This window comes from Triticum urartu, chromosome 6A (genome assembly GCF_056163025.1).
Source record: "Triticum urartu cultivar PI428250 chromosome 6A, HENAU_Tu73, whole genome shotgun sequence".
In the NCBI taxonomy this organism is placed as follows: Eukaryota; Viridiplantae; Streptophyta; class Magnoliopsida; order Poales; family Poaceae; genus Triticum; species Triticum urartu.
The window spans coordinates 437,806,436-437,813,912 of record NC_141878.1 but is presented as its reverse complement, the minus strand read 5'-3'; positions in this window follow the sequence as shown (position 1 = coordinate 437,813,912).

The window sequence follows — 7,477 nt, the reverse complement described above, 5'->3', positions numbered from 1 at the left end:
TTTCAATTAGAATATATTCCTTAGCCTGTTTTGGTGAGGTCAGGGAGGGATGTGGTTGGTTTTAAGATACTAATTATGGGTTTTTCTGCAAATTGGTAGACAAGTGGTATGTTGGTGAGAAAAGGTAACAACTTACCTCACAATCGTTAGATGTAGATCTAATGGCCAGAAACGACGGATGGCAGACACACCAGCATCACCAACTTAGTCTTGTGTAGGAGTACTAGCAAGATCCCTGCATTGCACGGAACATCAAGATGCATTTTTTTATAAAACACTTGTTGTGATTGACCCTTGCAGGAGTAATCCCATGTGGAAAAACTAATGATATCTCGAGAAATATGAGATATGGTGAAGAGGAGTGGGGTGTGGTGGTGGTTGGTGATCGGACTGAGCGGAGGCATGGGGATTGACGACGCCGGCAGCGGCCACCAGGCCAGTTTGTTCCAGAGGCTTCCTTTATTAATTGGTCAACGATGAGGTTTGTTGGAGATAAGGATGAACGAGGGAAGGCCTTGTCTGCAAATGTGGAGAGGGGTGCCGGTATCTTTTAGTTTAATTTCCATCCATCAGATCTAGATCGGACGGTCTATATTGCAAGATGGCACACGTAACATCATCACCAACTCGGTTTTTTATAAGAGAAGAAATATAAGTATGGAGATACAAACGTATTATCGATACTTGCTTCCGTAAACTAGCATCTACATTCTATTCAATGCCTCGACATGTGGAGCCTTAGCACAATGACTTCTTGACTGTGTAAAACGAAGATTTTCCCGTCGCCGACAAGGAGGGGGTGACGGCGGCGCGCTTTTTGGCTTTCTCTAGTCCTAGTAGTCATACTAGGTGGTCTAAGCACGTGTAGATTTATTCTTTTTCACGTCTCGTGTTCGCCGTACTGCCACGATTGTTCATGAATAGACCGTAAGTTATTCACGGGGAAACCCTTGTTGAGCGTGTTTGTGAGAGAGAGTGCGTGTGTGATATGTTAGAGACTGAGGCAATGATAACAGATTCTTTGTGTCTATGTGTGTGGAGGATAGAGAGAGACATGTACATGGGGATTTGTGTTGTGTAACGTGGAGACACATATACATAATTAGAGAGTGAGTGTGTGAGATACACATCCGGACATGAGGAGAGATGAGGATCCAGATAAATGGGTGTGACGGTGTCCTGGACTAGGGGGTACTCACCACGTCGTCTCCCGATCTATTAGATTGGGCCGAGGACCCCCGTGGCCGTATACTCATGGGCCAGTTCGGACGGCTACCGCATACAAGGAAGATTAAATAAGACTTGGCGATCAAGACAAGGGCTTCTCCTCACCGGCGTATTCGGCTAGGACTCTTGTTATCCTAGGCCTCCGGTGCATTATATAAACCGAGGCCAGGCTAGTCGATAGATATACAATATATACAACAATCATACCATAGGCTAGCTTCTAGGATTTAGCCTCCTTGATCTCATGGTAGATCTACTCTTGTACTACCCATATCATCAATATTAATCGAGCAGGACGTAGGGTTTTACCTCCATCAAGAGGGCCCGAACCTGGGTAAACATTGTGTCCCTCGTCTCCTATTACCATCGATCCTAGACGCACAGTTCGGGACCCCCTATCCGAGATCCACTGGTTTTGACACCGACATTGGTGCTTTCATTGAGAGTTCCGCTGTGTGATCGACAAAAGGATCGATGGCTCGCCTGCAGATCAACTGTGACTTCGGCATCTTCGTCACCAACTCGACTGGTCACCTTGGTTCGACCAAGAATTGCGCCCCGTGTTCGGATCACCATGTCCGGACGAAGGCCTTCATCAAACATCAACTCCGATCTCTATCAAGATCACGGAGGAATCATCTATGGAGCTCGGGGGCTCAATGTCAACATTGCCCTCAAGCGACCGTGCTGTTTTTCTGGACAGCGAACTTGTATCTGCCACCACCACCTCCTCGAGTATCGCTTTGACGACCGCTTTGGTGGAATTGTGCGGAATTGAGTCTACAACAACCCTGGAAAATTTCGTCGAGTTCCGATGGAGGAATCTCCGGCAATCCACGATATACCGGAGCCCTGTCAAATCTGGATGGGAATTTGGATGAGTTTAGGGCGTGGTGTACAGCTTCTAGCTCGGACGTCCTTTGGAAGATCCAACCGTTGATCGGCTGTGGAATTCCTATATCTACCACCTCTCAAAGTTTCGGCTCGATCTGACCGTCCAAACTCCGGGAACCTTCCGATTAGTGCATCACTTTTCGGATCTGTTTTCTGCGCGAAAACGAATCCGACCCGAGTTCATCTTTTAATGAACAGGATTTCGGACATCCCTTTTGAAGGAAGTTTTGTATGGGGTATTGTGTTTTGTTCCCGAACACATCCCACTAACTGTAAGATCTTTTGAACATGATCTTCAACATCATGCTGGTGTCAAACCAGTCCGGCAATATTACTCCGTGGCTGCCGACCTGCGCTAGACACGGCGTCATTTTGTTGAGCCGAGCTCAACTTCTTTGGATCATCATCTCAGCAAGCCGAATAAGAGCCCGGCATCGCGAAGGATAAATCATCACCAACATTGCCGCCCCACGGATTACACGGAGCGGGCATACTGGCATCGCCGCACGGTCGCTTCATCAAGCCGGCATCGACCACGTCACGACCTGCATCGACAGGGCCGCACTATTGCTTCTTCAAGCTGGTGTCCATCACGCCGACCTACTTCGACTCATCGGCTGACATCGAGGCTTCGACATCTCGGCTGGACCGGGGGCTTCGCCATCTCTTCATCAACCTACTCCGGACACTTCGGCGTCACTAGCCGACCAGCTCCGTCACGTTAGCTCGGCCGAGGGCTTTGCCTCGGCGAGTCAACCTTTACCAGCATTGCCATGCCGTCGTTTTAGCGCCCATCAGCCAATGGGTGTGCGGAGCGGGTCCCAATTTTAGGAATCACCTTCCTTCGGATTGCTACAACAAATAAACCAGGTGCTATTAATCCCAATATTTTTTGCTTGTTTGGGTTCATGTTTCCCAAGGAATTATTACTCTGGTTTGTCCGTCATATGTACACAGGTCTATCAAATGGTGGCTACATTAACGACAGTCACATGGTGGTTCGGTCAATTTCCGTACATAGTCCGGCGAACGCCGCACTCGGAGCTCGGACCGACCTGCGAATTCAGACTTTGCCACGCCTTTACCGCATCACGTCGACGCCCTGCATCGACTTGACTTCGGCGCCAGGCCATATTTCTTTTATTACTTACTTTGCATAAATTATTTATTATGCAACATTTTTTTTAATTATCATTATTACTATTATCTCCGGTTTGCACTATTTTTTGTGCACAGGAAAATGATTCGGGGACTTCGGCGTCACTCTGCCGGTCTGCATTGATCGTGCTATGTCACCACTTCGGCGTGTCAAGCTCTCCGCTCCGCCACCTTGGGACCGGCTTGAGGGATGGAACCTTTCCCCGCACCAAGCTCGGACCGCGTCATCAATACCGAACACATTAACCAGCTAAGTCGCTTTCATGCTCAAAGCTTTAATTTCTAACTTGCGTTTGGTTCAACCAAGCATTATACTTTTTTGGAAAAAAGTTGCTTCTAAAAAATTTCCTTGTCCAAACTTTGTTTGTGACGCATAAATTCAAATACCCCGTTTACTTGGGGGCTTCCTTTATGAAGCTTTTCCTGTTGCATATGATTATACTTGTACGGCTTCGTTCCTTGTTCATGTATTACGCCACAATATGCACCACATTGACTTAAGCGATTTGCAAGCTGGGTTGCCTCGCTCTTGTGTTTACCCCTAAGTTCCCGATTGTTCGCCTAGGGAGTAAAGGGAGCACCTCTGCGATTGTCACGATCGGGTCACCCGAGCCGGACCTCAGACTGGGTGAAGCCAAAAGCTAGCGCTCTTATAGTTATTCAATGATGGTCGGCACACAACGAAACTCATGAGTACAAAAAATCTATTGCACAAGTCTCATAATAACAATGAGCACCGAAGAAAGGTATCGGTGGGGGTACTATTTTCTTCGAAGATGCTTCTTACTCTTCGCAGTAATATAGCATAAGTTCCTTGAGCGCGCTTTGTCTGTTATAGCCTTATGGCCTGATTGCCTGGTTATTGGAAACACCGTCGATATTCTCGACCGATGGAGTACATAACACTTTTCGGTCCTTAACCGAAGAGGGAGAAGCCGACGGTCGGTTAAGACGCGTTTAAAGTTCGGTTGAACATAGATATGATATAAGTACTTCGGTACATGCAATCATTCTTCTACCCAAGTCACTTGGGGGCTTTAAGTTTATTTGAGCCGTTTTATAATAAGTGTTCTTCTTCTCAGTCGTTGCAAAGTTCTATTATTATTATTATTATTATTATTATTATTATTTATCACTCCTTTTTTCGACGCGAGTGTGCGGTCACTAGCCGGGGAGCCTAATTTCTCTCTCAAAGCCGCTAGAGTTTAGTTTGCTAAACTGGCCTAATGAGAAGTACTCCGCCCTCGGGATAGGAGGTTGAAGCCGTAGGCTGACCCGCTCGAAGTCTTGAGATAGGATGTGTCATGTTAAAGGACGACGGAAGCACTTCTTTTTTCTAAGACCAATTTTCAGATTGGCACCGAACACTTGATCTTGTTCGGACGTCATGTTTTTACTGACGTTTCTTGGTTTTCCAAGCCTTTTGGCACTTTTAAACTATTTGTGCTTTTCCAGCATTAGTCTCGTAGTGCAACACCGGCCACCTTTAGGGATTCGGCAAAAACATTCTCAGATATTGCTATATATGCATCGGTTTTGAATTGTGACTTCGGTCAATAGTTGGGTTGCCCGGCTCCTGCACTTGCTTCCTACATTCCGTTTTGTTCAGCTAGGCATGCAAAGGGAGAACCACTGCGATTGTGCTTCCATCTCACATGGTTAAGCACCTTAGTGGAGAAAGCCGAAAACTGACTGTCACAATAAGTGTAAACTGGTCAGCGATCTGATGACTATGATGGGCCATTCATAACATTTGCCTAAGTGTTTACGGCTTGACCTCGACTGTCGCCGAACACTACCGGGGGCTATTAACTGGCCTCCCAAACTAATTCCTCGATATTGCTCTTACATTCGAGCTGAGGTTTCATGATCATGCTTAGCATGACAACCCAAAGAAAGGAACCGATAGCGGGACTATTTTCTTTGGAATACATTTCTTCTGTTAAACAGTAATATAACATATCTCTCTGCATACCTTTGTTTATAAAACCGTGTGGCCAGATTGCCTTGCTTGTCGTAAATCTTTGCCCTCATAAAGGCTTTATAAAGTAGGACAAACACTCCTCGGCTACTGGCCAAGGAGGTGGAAGCCGATGGTCGGTCAACAAAGTTTTGTACAATGCGGATCCGAGCATTAATGACGTGAAGTGCTTGGATACATAGAGTCATTACACATAATTTGTGATTTTACTATGGATATTGATCCTTAATTCGGCCACCCGTGCCCGCATTAAGGCTCGGGGGCTACTGGGCTTCGGGCTTATTATTTACAAATATTAAAGGGGCACATCGATCCCCTGATCTGGTGTTGCCACCCGACCAGTGTCTCGGGGGCTACTGCATTGCTTGTTCAATGCCGAAAATTTTATGTGCAATATAGTTTCCGAGGAGATTTTGATCCTCAGGTTGGTCGGCCGCACCCAACCTGAGTCTTGAGGACTGAGCACGCCGCTTTTGTGTCCCGAAGTATTCTGCTGAGCTAGGACTTGATCCTCAGGCCGATTTTGCAAATCAATCTGAGTCTCAGCAGCTACTGGGATCAGCGGTCTTATGTCATCCTTCATGTGCATCTTGGGTTTTAGACCGATACACACCTTGAGGGCTACTGGCTATATATCTCGGCAGAGAATAAATTGCACCAATAAAAAATATTGACAAAAAATCGGCCCATAGTCGGGGTGGTGCACCACCTCGGAAGCAGTCCGGCATAAAGCTCGGGCGCTAGTGGCTGGCTCCATAGAGGGCATTTCCGGCATTAAGCTCGGCTAAACTCCTTCAACTTTTTTGAACCAAGGTGATATGACACCTCGGATATAGTCTGGCATTGGAGCCTGGACACAGTCCGGCGTTGGAGCTCGGATATATTTCAGCGTTGGAGCTCGGATATACAGTCCGGCGTTGGAGCTCAGATACATAGTCCGGCGTTGGAGCTCGGATACATTCTGGCGCTAGAGCTGGGAAGCGGTCCGGTGTTGGTGCTCGGCTGCAAAAGATACCTCGAATGCAGTCCGGCGTTGGAGCTCGGACGCAAGAGGACCCTGCCTCCCGGGAACAACTTCAAACCCGAGGTGTGGCATAAAAATAAACAAGGCATTGATAAAGGCTGGAAACTTAAAGGGGCTCCTGGATACCCAACGTGTAAACTCGTCGAATGCATTTCGGCGATCCTCAAGGTCGAAGATAAAGAAGATTTGTTGAACCAGTTTTCAAGACCGGCAACCGAAGATGAAGAACAGTTCGGAAGAATCGAGGAGCGTCCCTAACTTGAAGACCGGTTCAGGGGGCTACTGACGGTGTCCTGGACTAGGGGGTACTCACCACGTTGTCTCCCGATCTATTAGATTGGGCCGAGGACCCCCGTGGCCGTATACTCATGGGCCAGTTCGGACGGCTACCGCATACAAGGAAGATTCCACAAGACTTGGCGATCAAGACAAGGGCTTCTCCCCACCGGCGTATTCGGCTAGGACTCTTGTTATCCTAGGCCTCCGATGCATTATATAAACCAAGGCCAGGCTAGTCGATAGATATACAATATATACAACAATCATACCATAGGCTAGCTTCTAGGGTTTAGCCTCCTTGATCTCGTGGTAGATCTACTCTTGTACTACCCATATCATCAATATTAATCGAGCAGGACGTAGGGTTTTACCTCCATCAAGAGGGCCCGAACCTGGGTAAAACATTGTGTCCCTCGTCTCCTGTTACCATCGATCCTAGACGCATAGTTCGGGACCCCCTACCCGAGATCCGCCGATTTTGACACCGACAGGGTGTTTGTGCGTGTCTGTGTGTGTTTGTGCACGCGTTTGTGTGTGAGAGGCAGAGAGTGTATGTGGAGTAGAGGGACCACTGATGATGTAAACCTAGTATAAGGGAAGGGGGATGGTGTGACATGTGTAGTAGCGATATAGCACGGGTGCGGGCGGGGGGAGCAGACTATTTGGAAGAGACATTGAGTGTGTGTGTGTGGGAGAGGGGTGTGAGAGCGAGAGAAAGAGAGAGCTAGCGATGGAGAGAGAGAGAGTGAGAGGAAGAGAGGGGGAGAGAGGGGTCGTTTGTGTCCATAAATGGCGTATAGATAGGGAGACAATGTTGATGTTGTCTGAAATTGGCCTTTGAACGGAGACGCAAGGAAAGCAAGTCATCGTGTGTGTGATAGGGACTTCATGAGAGATCTAGAATAGATGGTGTA